Genomic DNA, 16,400 nt, shown 5'->3' with positions numbered 1-16,400 from the left:
TTATATATAAACTGCAATTAGCCTACATTTGCTATTCGGCACCGGGTACTAGTGGCTAACCTATTGTTATTAGCAATTAGATGCACCGTTTATTATTGTTGGTACTAGTAGTAGTAGTAGGTTTGGTGCTAGTTGTGATGGTGGTGGTGGTTGTGGTAGTAGTAGTAGTACAGTCTGTAGGAACCAGAAATGTAAGGTTTTTTTTGTCCTACTCTATTTAAATAAAGGTAACAATATAGCTTGAATGGAAATGTATATTCTAAATAATAACATGTAACTAAAGTGCAATTTTATTTGTGAGAAAATGGGTTTAATAGCGAAAAACAGCGGCGTAATGGTTAACAACTAGGGCGTGTCCCTTTAATTTTATTGTGATACACGAACAAACGTTTTACAGCTTTTGTAAACAAAGGGTCCCCTCGATGCTTGAAATGCAGTGTTTGTTATATTTCAAGCAATTTGACAGAAATATTGCTCAAAATACCTTTTCGATATTTACCATTAATTTACAGTTGGGTTTTTTGTTGTTGTTGTTGTTTTGTTTTTGTTGGGGGTTTTTTTTGGGGGGGGAGGGGGGGGGGGGGGTTGTTGTTTTTTAGCCTTCTTTGTGTATCCATGGCAAATATAGTTTGCTAGAACGAAGTAGGCTACAATATAAGAGTGATGTTTTACCTTTTATTATTTCTATTTTACCCAGACAGTAACCAAGGCTTTTTTGGTTTTGCCAAATTTACAAGTCATAGATGGGATGATTTGTAGTTTAGACCATAATTCACTTCGGCAATCTAATTATACATGAAAAGCAAATGGATTTATAGAAGGACAGTTCATTTACAAAAAAAAAAAAAGAATACTGTATATTTTATTTCAAAGCAAGTATAATAGCATATCAGGACTAATATTACTGACAGATTTTGAAAAAAGTGTTTGATTCCTTATCTATGAAATTCATTGAAAGAACTTTCGAGTATTTTGGCTTTGGTCCCTCTATTTGAAGATGGGTAGCTACTTTTTAATACAATGTAACATAGGCGTCAATCTGGCTTTAAAAGTGGGGGGGGGGGGGGGGGGCGTGTTAGTGTGTGTGTTTGTGTGTGTGTATGTGTGTGTACAGTGTGCGTGCGTGCGTGTGTGTGTGTGATAAAGGAATGTGAATGAAAATCATAAAGCTACACATTAGTGGTTAAACTTTTAATTCAAGAAAACAAATCCAAATTGCATCAAAACGTTGCTGTCTGACAGTTGTTTCAAAACCGACCAAAAACAGTACGTCGTGTGTCGCTTTTTTTCTTCTTTTTTTTTTGTTGTTGTTGTTGGTGTTGTTGTTGTTGGTGTTGTTGTTGTTGTTGTTGGTGGTGTTGTTGTTGGATCTTTTGCTGAACGAAAAAGTGGGAGGTGATGGGGGGGGGGGGGGGAGGGGGTACATTTATATAGATTGTCCCCCGGCGTTGAAAAGTGAGGGGGACGCGTCCCCCACCGATCGACGCCCATGCAATGTAATATCAAATATTCTACAAAGCGGACATCTCTCGGTGCCTTTTAATAGCATAAGAGGTTGCAGACAAGGTGATTCTCTATCGCCATATTTATTTATTATTTGCTTCGAAATTATTGTAATTTTAATCGTAAATAATCCCCATAGTAATGGAATTAAAATAGGCGGAGTAGGACCATTTACAGACGACACATAGTTAGACTTGGATGTGTCGGGGCAGGATCTAGCTCCCTCGGTAGAACGCTCGCCTGGGCTGCTAGCGTTATTGCATCGAATCACCTCAGAGGATTTCTTGCACCTAATGGAAAAAATGTAGCGGGTTTCCTCTCTAAGACTACATATCAGAATTACGAAATGTTTGACATTCAATACCCGATGATTTATCAATCAATGTGCTCTACTTTAACTTTGACATGGGTCTTTCAAGTATTAGATTTATTTTGAAATATATCAGATCTAAGAATTAACAGCGATAGAACAAAAACTGTTGTATTAGTCTTGCAAATAGTGTTCGCTATTCGATCCGAAAATGGTATTTGAATATTCGATGGAAATGACGAGTGAATATTCGAATATTAGCTAAACAACAAGTGACTCATCAAGCTAACATTTTTTTATATAGTTTGAATTGTGTGATGGACTTCTAATAACGCACAAAAGAAAGTTACTATAGAAAATAAAAATCATAATGTAATGACCGGTAGCAGCTAACCTACATATGTAGTTCTATATTTTGACTTCTCATACAGGAAACCACCAGATTTGTTCACATGGTTGTTGTTGTTGTTTTAGTTGTTGTTGTTTTTTGGGGGGTTTCCTCGGGTGTGTGTGGGAGGGGGGGGGGGATGTTGCCAGAAAATTTAACAATCTGACAGTACTCAGCTCTGAACGTTTTCGTGACGCGCTTTGAAATGCCGATTAAACGGATTCTTATGGATTTACTTAATACACTCAAACACATTACAATATGTAACGAAACATGGAAATACTTAGAACAAAATATAGAAATAGAGACTTATGAACAAATAATAAATGAACTATTATGGTATAATGCTTATTTTGAAGACGAGTCACTGTTTATTAAACACATTAATATTTTAAACAGTGGTATAACAAAGGTATTGTACATATTCGAGACATTCTTTCAGAAGCGGGGTACATTATTCCTTTTATACACTTAATGCAGAAATATAAAATCAGCGGGATATTTTTATGGTATGAAATATTAATACACAATATACCTTAAAACTGGAAAGGCATTATTAAGATAAACATTCTGAGAGTACTGCTAAAGCGGCGTTCTCATTATGCGATTTGTCAGCCTTTAAAACATCGGAACGTATTAATCCTAGATCACATTATACGACGCGACTCAACTGGACGGTGGGCAACGATCGCTGACCAATCGGTCGTGTCTGAAATCCGTTCACACTATACGACGCGATTCCACTCAACTGGAAAAAAAAATCTTGTTAATTACCCCTCTTTTAAAAATCTAAGATGCGTCCAACAAGACACTGGAGAGCTCGAACTGCCGTAGTTGACATGATGATGTTAAAACGACATCGCCTAAAGTGACATGGTACTTGTGAATTGTGTTTTGTTATACTTTATTGATGCCTGTTCCCAGCGATAATTCATTCACACACGTACCTCTATCTGTTTCAAATCGAAATAATGTACAATTTACATTGTGTGTGTGTGAGAGAGAGAGAGAGAGAGAGAGAGAGAGAGAGAGAGAGAGAGAGAGAGAGAGAGAGAGAGAGAGAGAGAGAGAGAGAGAGAGAGAGAGAGAGAGAGGAAGAGAGAGAGAGGGGGAGAGGGGGGAGAGGGGAGGGAAGGAGGGGGAGAGAGTCAGTCACAGGCGCCTGAAGTAAGTGGCAGTAATCTGAAAATAATAGGAGGGACAATTAATACATTACTGGCACATCCAATTGTTGGCATCTTCCGATAGGACTAATTTTCTTCTGAACATGCTGACCAGTGAGGTATTTCATTCATGAGACAATACTTTCAAAATGCTTTAAATTCACCACTCGAGATCTATCCAAGTAATAAGAACCCCCAACTGTTTACTAGTAGGAAAAAGTATTTTAAAAGCTCCTTTTCAGACGACCTCCTCCCATAATCTTGTAACCTTCTGTAACGCATAGGCCACTACTCGAACATTATGTAACATTCAATGCATAACCTCTCCCAAAAGACATATTGGCTAATATTATAAGATTTTGTATTTATGTTTGTTTGGTAATAATACCACTGGATAGAAAATCATCAGTAAAAAAACACAACAGCAATGATTAGCTGCATTTTAATTTATAAATAAACATGATAAAATTATTTTTAAAACATGATATATAACTCTTGACAAACACCTCCTCCATTCCCATATTTCGTAACACCCCCATGAAATCTCTTCCTCTCCCTACTAGAATGTTACATTACCTAATTCATGAACGGACCCTAATTGTACGAGGGTCCACTTAATACGACAGATGAGACTACGGAATAAGTAACGAGTTAGTATTTACCGGTAAGTATGACTGGGTGTTTGCCATATGCATACTTATCCACAAATAGGTTTATCCTGTGGTGCAGGGGTGTAATATTCTCTTTGAGAATGGCCAATACAGCACAAATTGAATTTTGAGTAAAAGTCAGCATTTATCTGTGATATTTGTATTTGTTTTTGTCGCACAGTTTTGTACACTGTGTTTTGATTGAACTGTTGAATTTTTATATTGATGTTGATCATCACATTTTTTTTGTTGCATTTACCATAGTTTGACACCCAATAGCCAATGTATTTTTCGTGCTGGGGTTTCGTTAAACATTCATTCATTCATTCATTCATTCCTCCATTAGATGTTTTCTGTTTATTAGCAATCCTCTGGAATAAGAAGGTTCCACCCGGGGTCCGAGGAGAGTATTTGAAGGGGGAGGGGGAAGCTACATGGGATGGGAATCTGGGGGCTATAGGAAATTCGAGGCATGCTCCCTCAACAAAAGTTTGACTTTTAGGCGTTCTAGTACAGCATTCTCAGCCAGAGAAAAATAACGGGGGAAATGCAGGCGAGAGGCATGGGTCCCGTCCCCTCCTGCGTTCTGCACCCATAACATCTTCTTTTCAAATCTGATGGTTTCGAAAATGACAACATGAACTATATATTTATCAGAATTCCTTTATGGTTTCCATGGACGCTTAAAATAATGTTTTAATAATACTGATCGACACGGCGTAAATACCAGCCTCAATATGCCTAAAATGTTATATCTTTAGAAAAAACTTGCTGCTCCACAATATTGCAAAATAACTCTCTTGTATGGAAAAAAACATATATATACATCTAGACTGGGTACCAAACGACTATCACTAATAGATTTCAGTATTTAAAAAAAACACCAAAAAAACAAACCCGGCCACAAACAGCTGTTAATATAAAGTTGCATTACGCGATGATGCATTATGTACATTTTATAAAATCGATGAAAAAAATCATAGAACACTTGTAAAACAAATGTAAAACTGATATGGAAGGATTTTGGAAAAATGGAGTTTTAACACTTGATTGCGCTTATTTTTCGACGATCAAATGATAATGTTTGAGATAGAGAAAGGTCAAATAATATTAACGCATTTAATTTTGATCAAAGAACGTTACATTTATAACTCTGGACTATCTAATAATGTTCCTTTGTTGAAAGAATATTATATTACTTAAAAACCTGTTTCATAAATAAATTTTCAAGGGAACGAACAATTTCAAAAGTGGTTATGTATCTTCTTAGATCTTGTTTCACTTTTTAAAAACTGTTCATTTTATATACGTGATCTCTATTTATGTTCGCGATCGATAAGTGAGTGAAACCATTGAGTATTTTTTCCATATTCTGTTCGAATTATGTAGATATACAAAGTGTCTTTTAATGGTTTGCCTGGTTTGCTTTTGTATGCCAGTCCACGAATAAAAATATAGAATAATAATTTTAAAAATTTAATAATAATTCACTTCTGTTTGTGCATTCCAGGGACAGATAATGCGGTAATAACGGAGATGAGTTTCTACGAAGCTAAGATATTTGAACCTTTGAATGTCGACATGGAGAGGATCATGGGAAGGGTTAGTCACGTAAACCTTTCAGACAAACGTCCATGTGGAACCATCAACATCTTGATTTTGATATCTCAACATGACTTTATCTCCGTTATACTATTATAGGGCACTATAAGGAATTAAATAGTATATTTTGTTGCACATCAGTTTTGATATAAATGAGTATTGAACTATTATAGCTGTACAACTTGCCAGACGAGGGTAGATATGGCTTGAACTTAGAAACCGACCTTTAGTCATTCAGCTTGTCGTGTCTGCAGACAATTCGTTTATGTCATCATGTTTTTATAATAATAAAAACAAAATACCCGTCATAATTTAGCTATTTGATCTTTGAAAATGCGACATAAGTAATAGTAAAATAGCCATTCCTCTTAACTGAGTAAAACATTGAGCTAGTCATCCATTCATACGTGATCCGCGATTTGCGTCCGTGTCCATGAGAAATCGCAACATAGGGAAGACGTTGCGAAGCATCCAGTAATCCGCTCATTGTCCGCGATTTGTCACAAACATGCATGACCTCAATGACATCGATAACAATCGGACATTATTTTGTTTTCATATTTGGAGTGTTTTCACGTATTTCAACACGTATTTATGGATGTTCAATTCACGCATACACTGACGCGGACATGGATCACGGATCACATAATTAATGAATGGATGGCTAGCTTAAATCTAATGCAGTAATAACGCTTCTCATTTCACGGAAGTACGTTTTAACATCAACACTGCTTTTACATCGTAAGATATATTCATGTTCATTTGTTATTGTTGAAGTGGGAGTAATGCGTGATGATACGGGAGGGAGAAAATAACATGAAATAGTAGGACCTATTGTTTCACACGGAATGGTCAAATTACATGGTCACGATGTAAGACAGTGGACACCTACTGCCCCTAAGTAATTATGTAGTCACTGTCAATCATTTATCCATAAAAGTCAAATAAAAAGCTAATGTTTACATGACCAAACAACGACCCACTGTGTAAAAGCCTTACCCAGTCATTTATCAACTTACTTTTCTACATACGAAACAAACAATAGGTTATGCCTAATACTACACTAAACATACGTACATAAATATGATATACATATTACAGGTGTATTTGTTTTTAAATATTGGTCAGTAGGTGTATATAAAACATTCACGGTTTCAAATTCCCAAAGTCCGACGTTCGTGTGAAGTGAAATTGTAATGTCGGACAAGTTATTATATCAACTACATGTATTCCTTTAAATAATAGTGTAGTGTTCACTGTAGGGTAAACTGACTCACAAAATTCCGCATTGATTTGGAAACATACACTTAAACTTTATTTATAGTGTTCATTAAAACGATATAGTATAATATTGTTGACCAAAACGTCTGTGTTATTTTAAAATAGTTTATTTGTTTTGTTTAACGACACAACTAGCGCATATTGACTAATTAATCATCGGCTATTGAATGTCAAACATTTGGTAATTCTGACTCGTAGTCATCAGAGAAAACAGCAAGGGATCTTTTATATGCACTTTTCCACAGACAGGAAAGCACATATCACGGCCTTTGACCAGTTGTGGTGAACTATTTGTAACAAGAAAATACCCAATTAGTTTAATGGATCCACCGAGGTGGTTCGATCCTACAACGCAAGCACCTCGGGCAAGTGCCCCATCGATGAGCTAAATCAAGCCCTATTTTGAAATAGAGACATTGGAATCGCCAGAATTTTATATTGGGGAGGTGAAACCCATATTGGGAGGAGATAGGCAATCACACTGTCTAAGAGTCGTGGTATGGGACGACAGTAAAATGTAAAAGATGGTGGGGAAAAAGATATGAAATATTTGGAGCCATTGCCCCTATGTACCTATTGGATGTCAAACATTTGGTAATTTTAACAGGACACCCGCTACGGTTTCCCATTAACAGTTAGGGATCTTGTATATGCACCATCCCACAGGCATGATAGCACACACCACGGCCTTTGATATATCAGATGTGGTGTTTTGAAGGGGATGCTTTCATTAAAGAAATACTAAATGAAGGCTGCTGGTCCCCTATGAACTTTGATCAATATATATTTTTAACCAGATTTTACAATAAAACGTTTTAAAATTGCATAACAGTAAAAATACTGACACTTTGGCTATTTAGTAGACACAGTTATTCTGTTAGATTTTAATCTCGAACACCACCTGGTTAATTGACGGCGCATTAATTCTGTGACGGCAGATCCGGTCAAAGACTAGAGCAGTTTTCTAGACAACACACTTGATTTCAGTCGGCGTAGAGGTACAGTGGCTACATAAACACCACTTCATATTGATCAAGAAATTTATTATTTTGATACCCAACACTGGGCAGAAACAGGAAACCTTTAACATGTTGCCAATTTTCAACAGTTTAAAAAATATATATATTTCTGGAATTAATATGTCAAAAGAAATTTATACATCTCATAGTTTTAGAATAGGTGCAGCTACTTAATATGGCCATGAACAGATAAAAAAAAAAAATGGGTCGGTGGAATTCAGATTGTTTTAAAAATTACACTAGAATTGAAATCTCAAAGGTGTTTAATTGAAATTGCCTTGTTTTCCATTGTTATTTTGAATAATTATTCTTATTTTTGTTTGTCTGTGTAATTGTAATACGTTTTATTTAATTGTTATTGTAGAAACAGAATCATTGATTTCGATAATAGGTTCTTCAATTATTTGCTGGGCATATAAAAAAGCGTGTCAGCAATTAAATATCAATCTAAGGCTGCAAAAGAAGAATGTGAAGATAAAATGTGTAGGTGTTCGGGAAATGAAGTGGAATGGTTTAGTACCGCTGGTTAACAAACTTGTCCAGGACCCAAATTACTATGAAGGCCCTACAATGTTATTTATATATTTAGGGAGCAATGACATAGTTGGCAATGTGATGATCTCACTAGACAGAGATTTGCACCAAATTCAAGACTTGTTGCTATATACGTGTTTGGTTTGGTCGAATATTTTACCCAGATTATTTTGGTATGGTGCTAAAACTATAAAAGCAATTGAGAGAAAATGGTTAAGAGTCAATAGAAAGGGGTGGGAAATTGATAAGGATTCTGAATTACACGGTAAAACTATTTCTCATTTAGAAATCACTTTCGATTGTCAGGGATTATTTAGATTTGACGGTACTCATCTTTCCGAAATTGGTTCAGACATTTCGATACATAATTTACAGGATGCAATTGAACAATTTCTTAAAAAGGAAGAAACTACCATTTGTTAATAATGAAAGTTATAATCCAGAATTGGGGCACTAAGTATTGACTTTCTGTGTGGTGGAATTTTGGATGTATACTCTATAACAATTCATTAAATCTGCTTGGTTAACCCAAGGGATTTATGTTTATTGTGGTTTGACAAAATATTAACATAAAAATTAACAGTTTAATGACTGCCTGGTTTGCACAGCGTGCATTTCCCAGGGATCATAATGTGCGTGTGCCTGTTTTTCACAGGGAACAGGGGTTTGGATACTTTGTCCTTTCAACATTTGTTGTGGTTGTTGCTCCCATGCTGCAGCACGTTTAATGGGTATGCTATATGCATGTATGCTTTGTTATAAACACTTGTCGCTTAACGTATGCGTGTATATGTATATATAATGTATATAATGTACTCCTCTGATGCCACCGTTTGGCAAGTCTTATAGCCATATAGAGTGTAACACACACATCTACCATCGCCTGGCAAGTCTTGTAGCTATATAGAGTGTAACACCCATATCTACCATCGCCTGGCAAGTCTTGTAGCTATATAGAGTGTAACACACACATCTACCTTCTCCTGCAAGTCTTATAGCAATATAGCGTATAACACACACATCTACCCTCGTCTGGAAAGTTTTATAACAATACAGAGTGTAACACCCATATGTACCCTCGTTTGGCAAGTCTTACAGCAATATAGTGTAATACCCATATCTACCCTCTTCTGGCAAGTTTTATAGCAATATAGAGCGCAACACCCATATCTACACTATCCTGGCACATTTTATAGCTATATAGAGTGAAACACCGATATCTACCCTCTTTTGGCAAGTCTTATAGCAATACAGAGTGTAACACCTACATCTACCTTCTTCTGCAAGTCTTATAGCCATATAGAGTGTAACATCCATATCTACCCTCGTTTGGTGCGTCTTATAGCAATATAGAGTGTAACACCCATATCTACCTTCGTTTGGTGCATCTTATAGCAATATAGAGTGCAACACCCATATCTACCTTCGCCTGGCAAGTCTTATAGCAATATAGACTGTAACACCCGTATCTACCTTCGCCTGGCAAGTCTTATAGCAATATAGACTGTAACACCCGTATCTACCTTCGCCTGGCAAGTCTTATAGCAATATAGACTGTAACACCCGTATCTACCTTCGCCTGGCAAGTCTTATAGCAATATAGACTGTAACACCCGTATCTACCTTCGCCTGGCTATATAGAGTGTAACACCCATATCTACCATCGCCTGGCAAGTCTTGTAGCTATATAGAGTGTAACACCCATATCTACCATCGCCTGGCAAGTCTTGTAGCTATATAGAGTGTAACACCCATATCTACCTTCGCCTGGCAAGTCTTGTAGCTATATAGAGTGTAACACCCATATCTACCATCGCCTGGCAAGTCTTGTAGCTATATAGAGTGTAACACCCATATCTACCATCGCCTGGCAAGTCTTGTAGCTATATAGAGTGTAACACCCATATCTACCTTCGCCTGGCAAGTCTTATAGCAATATAGAGTGTAACACCCAGATTTAGTCTCTTCTGGCACGTTTTATAGAATATAGTGTGTCACACCCAGATGTAGTCTCTTCTGGCAAGTTTTATTGCTATATACTGGCGGCTGGAGGCGCCAATGAAACTGATTGCCCTGTGACTTATGTTTAGCTGTGAACGCAAATATGCCATAAATAGTGTAGGTGAAAAAGTCGTTTAATATTTCTTTATCCATTACCCGTGTTCATTTTATATAATTTTATCATTAGATACTCGTAAGATAACTGGTATTAGCTGAGATCGAATTCATAAACAGTGTGCACTTTGTGACAAGTTTTTGCAATTTGGCATGGTGTCAGGTATGGACATACGGTTTTTAAAAATCACTGCATACAAGATGGGGTAGTCCCCTGATGGCCGGTAAATCCAAAATCCAATATGGCCGCCGCCGGAAAAAAATAACGTCATATCGCAGCTTCTGTTAGCACTTTATAATACCAATTTTCGGTGGTTTTGGTGTGAGAAATCCATTTCTGAAGTTAATATTCAAGGTCAAAGGTAATTTTTAGCACAAAAAACACCAAAAACGGCCATAGCTCAAGACCTAAGCGACATAGCAAGATGACTGAGGTATCTAGACATATGTTTTCGATGCCAGGGAATTAATTTGTCAGTTATTGGACACGTCACTGTCGCCCTATAGTTAAACATCCAATATGGTTGGCAAAATGGCCGTCCTTTTAGCAAAAATTACTATAACTCCGGAACTTAGCCACATAGAAATATGATCTTTGTTTCGACCCCACGTATATATCATCTATTATTAAAACTGCAAGAAATAAAAGAAAAACACTACATTAGTTTTTAAGTTTGAAAATATTATTATCAAGATGATAGTTTGGGTTGAAAATACAACCATGGACTCATTGAAACAGCCAGACATTGAGAAAATAGAAAGATCAGGTTTCAGTCTCATTGCTAGTGCAGGCCCCTTTGCACTTGCACAATGGGCTACAGCGGAGTCCGGCTCGATGTCACTTACAGTTACCCTTACAGGTAACCACACCGCCACATTAGAAAAGCAATTCTGGCTGACATATGCCAGATCTGTCCAATATGGCACCCATGTTTTGATTCTGGCATTCCATTCCCAGCTCCATTCACCGGGGTCTGGAATCTCGGGGTTTGTGGAGATGGACTGCTTCCAGGCAAAGGCTGCAGTGAGCAGGGCAATTGAGAGGACTGAGTCGAGGGACTTGACGCCATGGGTGAATATGAGCTTCCTTGCTTCATTCACAGAGTCTGTACCACAGTTCTTACGTTACACGAGTACAGACCAGCGCTCGAGATGTCGCATATATAGCGAGTTAAATATGTTTATCTTGATTAGGATCCAATATACCTGAAATACCTAGTTCGTGGAAGAAGTATCTTGGCTGAGACTCGTTTTCGGCACCTGCAGTCACACCACGCTTGGCACGAGTTTGGGACTTGAGGCTTGCCTCCGTATACGTGTCCCAGATTGCGTCCACTCTCATCGTGCTGTCTTCATTTTGCTTTGCAATTGTTCTGCAGTGATGATGTATATTATTGCCACCATATCGATAACCACAGAAGCATCTTTGACTGCTGGGGAGCGCTAACGATGAGGCATACCTGGTAGAGTTCGAAAAATATCTGACTTGGTTCCTGACCGCAACTTGATTCGATCGGATAAAGACAGAGGTTCACGCTGATTCTCGTTCTTGAAAAACCCATTTATGTCTGCATCAGGACGTGCTTGTAAAGATATAAATAGCTTGCCGACAAGAGCTGTATTCGCCTTAGCAGATCCCAGCTTGTTAGCACTTGAGAAAATGATTTACTATAACTAGAAACCTGTACGATGAATTCCTTGGTTTCGAAAACATAGATAGAGAGCCAAAGATCATCTCATATTGGAATTTTTACTATAGGACGACAATGAAAAATGAATTCCCTGGGATCGAAAACATAGGTCTAGAGACCTCGATCTATGTAGTTTAGTTCCAGAGTTATGGCGGAGTTTTTTTTTTTTTGGGGGGGGGGGGGTGTTTGGGGGGGGGGGGGTTTGGTGGGGGGGTGTTGTTTATTGTTGCTTTTGCTGAAAATTACATTTGACCTTGAAAATTACATTGAAAAAGAAAAATGACTTCAGAAATGGACGCCTCGGAACAAAACATGTAGAAAAGTAGTATTATACAAGCGTTTTAGAGCTAAAGTTTTAGAGTTATGACATTCTGGGTTTTTCTGGCAGCAGCCATATTGGATTTTGTGCATACCGGTCACTAGGGGACTACCCCAACTTGTATGCGGTGCATTTTGGAAATCGTATCTAATGCCATGCCAAATTGCAAAAGCTTGTCACAACGTGCACAATTGTTGTAAATTTTTACATATTCGCTCCCTGCTATATCAAACAACCACTTATGTAGCATTCTTTATTTAGTAAAGCAGCTATATCTCATTTATTATTTTGGTGTATAATTGAATTACGACTATGTACAGCTACTGATATATAGTGACGATGTTTAGTTTGTCAAGTAAATATATATCATGTTTAAATATTCTCCTGCGTAAGACAGTAACAAACCCTGCAATCGTTCTTATTTATATTTTATTTGTATCTGCTTGTTTCTATTCCTTTAAGGTTAAAGCACGCTGTCCTGATACACTCCTTTCTAGATCAGTGAGTTAAAGGTTAATTGTTAGTGGATAGTAATCAGCTCAACTGCCTTTAAACAGAATGATAGCATAAGACGTTACATGTGCACACGTGACAAACCTTTAGTTGTATTGTTGAAATAATCCGTATCTTGTTACAGAGCTTTACGTAACATCTAAGAGACAGCCGTAATATTAAGAGACGGGTGACTCGAGTATGACAGTTTGTGATGTGACACGGAATGGTCAGCTACACCCCATGTAAATGTTGGCTCTGCGTCGTCGTGTCAAGGGCGGCTGCAGGCACTATCATGATTTACTGGCTAGATCCGTGAGACGTCAAAACGAGCTAATGTTAACAAAAGTCACCTTTCTAACTGCCAGATAAAAGAATAAGAAAAACTAAGACAACAGCAAGGTTAACTCGTCTAATTGGAGTGACGAACTTGGTGTCAGGGAAACATAAGCGTACGGCTCCAGTTTCGGGAAGGGGAAATCTTTCACGGTTCGTGTTAAACGAAGAATATAAATTTGATATTCTTCATTTAACATTATTTTTGACAAAAACTACACGTACAAAATATTGATCGCGAATCCATTAAAATAGTAACCGCCCAAATTCATAAAACCTTGCTAAGCCCAGACGACTGCTAAACTGCCCGTTAAGTTTGTTGCCAAGTCGCATTCACAAAACCATTCTACTAATAATAGCATATTATATATATATATATACAAACACACAGTGAAACCTCTCAAGACCGGACCCTTTGTTAACCGGATCACTCTTATAACCGGACATTTGTCTTGATCCCAAGGGTGTCCGGTTTAAAGAGGTTAAGTTATGTACTGAGTTTTAAAAAAAATTCCGATTTAAGGGGATTCCTGTTTACAGAGGGTCCAGTTTTGAGACGTTTCACTGTATTACTGGTGTAGGAAACGTAGGGTGGGGTGCAGTGGGAGGGGTGGGTGGGCAGCCCCCCCCCCCCCCCACCGCATATTAACATATAAAGATTGGATTATTTTTGAAACATTACCTGTAACCCCCATAAGAGCAATTTTATTAAATAATTTGCTTCTATCCACAGAATCGAATGCTTGTTTGAGATCTACAAAGCATGCATAGACCTTTTCTTTTTACATTTATATTTATCAATCAGGGTTTTTAGTGTAAATATGTGATCTGTTGTTCTAAATCCTTGCCTGAACCCAGCTTGACAGATATCAATTTGGTTGGTTTGTTGTAGGTAGTCTACAATTCGTTTATCTATTATTTTGCAAAACAATTTACCAATGCAACTACTTAGAGCGATTCCACGATAGTTACTTGGGTTTGTTTTGTCACCTTTTTTGTGCAAAGGGACAATTATTGAATGGCGTCATACCAGATACATGGCGTCATTATTTGTAATATGCTAGCTACATTTTGTCACATTAAAAAAGCGTTTTTAAACTCCAATTCATAAATAAAGATACAAGTTTTGTATTGTTATCGCAAAACTAAAAGCTATTTGTATTTACTGTACTTCAACAAATGATTTAAAGAGTATGTTTACCGAAAACTACTCTGAAATACTTTAGTCGAGTCGGGCTTATGTCACGCGACCTATATTTTTGGTCAGTGACCGAAAATATAGAGATTTGTCTAGTCATCATATCTTTCCGTTGTATAGAGTCTTTGCGGGATAAAAATAATTATTTTCCTATCTGCATTCGCCATTCTAACCGCAGGATAAAACCAATATTTTAAGACAGTAACCAGTTATTTCCTATATACAAAATCACGCAATTACTACGCTAAACAGCTGATCTTGATACTTCAGCCGACAGTGAATTTATTTTACTTGCCAAGTAACTTGGTAGATGATATATTACGATGAACTTGTTACTCTGTACATGTTAGTACTGAATTTACTGTACTCTAAATAGCCTAGAATTATGTTATTTTCCTTAGTTGAAGTTATTTTGGAGTTTAAAATATTCCTATTTCTCTGTATTCGCAGACGAATTCATCGATATCCGCCATATTGACTTCACTGGCGTTGATATTAGGGCCTACAGGGGTCGAAAATACAATACGTGTTAAAAAATAAGTTCATTTATTAACTTTAAATGATACAGCTATTTGTTTATAATGTGTATAGAATTACTCTGATATGCTGTTACGAGTTTACTGGTGATTTTCATAGGGCTTGGTAGTCTATTTTTATAGCACGGCTTTTGGATACATTACTACAAAATAATGGGGCATTGTTTTACGTTGACTTGTATCATAAAATGAATTGTTGTATAATATTAAGTATTGCTGTGCCCCACTAATTTTGTTTGGGGCAGTGATTGCCTCTTCGTATTTACTGTATAAAAAATAAAAACAACCAGCAGTAAATGTAAATGTTCGAGACAAGTTGAGCGGCCGACTCGATGTTTGTCCAATAAATAGTCTAGCTAATATACTTATGTCACATAATTAGTCTGCGCGGCACAAAAGTCTGCGCATGTTAATTACGTTTCATTACATCTTGAAACAAGTGTTAGGGTATGTCTGTAAACAAACAACGTTAATTTAATTCATAAAACAATTATTAAAACAACACATCTTGATGGTGAATATATTTATAAAACTGGTAACACAAATTTGATTGAAAAAACTGAATAAATGCACTAAAAGTATAGCCTCGATCAACGTGTTTTTGTATCACCTGTCAACACGTGTTTGTCACCGCTGTAATGATCAACCTTGCATATCAACTTACAAAAGCTTACATAGAAGCTTCAATACATACCTTATTGAAATTTATGAATACATAAATGAAACATCCAAGCATATTTTGAATTTCCCTCCGAGTGACATAACACGTCCAATATGGCTGCCCAGTATATAAAGCTTACAGCATGACCTATTTTTAGTTATAGTCTGTTTCAAAATTATCATTGTTCTATATGGCTAACGAACACTATTTGTGCTCATTTACACGTTAATAAGACAACTTTTGTTGAATAATGATAATTAATTTTGACATTGGTTTATATATATATATATATATATATATATATATATATATACACTAGTATATATATATTGTCACTTTGTGTTATCCAAACTAAGGAGCATGGAACACCATTTATATTTATCTCATTTGCATAATCTAAATTTCCTGTTTGTTGTTTAGAACATACGAAAAGTCGGATGCATTACCCGTTGTTGTTTCTGTGAACATTAGAGACAGAAATGATTGTTTTAATGTTTGCTGGCCAGACTTATACATGTCCCGTCATGCAGCCCAGTAAATGCAGGGGGGCGTCACTAGAAATGCGTTCATTACTTGAGTTTAAAAAAAAGAAAGATAAAAAA

The sequence above is a fragment of the Gigantopelta aegis genome, chromosome 10 (assembly GCF_016097555.1).
Source record: "Gigantopelta aegis isolate Gae_Host chromosome 10, Gae_host_genome, whole genome shotgun sequence".
NCBI lineage: Eukaryota > Metazoa > Mollusca > Gastropoda > Neomphalida > Peltospiridae > Gigantopelta > Gigantopelta aegis.
This window is presented reverse-complemented; position numbering follows the sequence as displayed.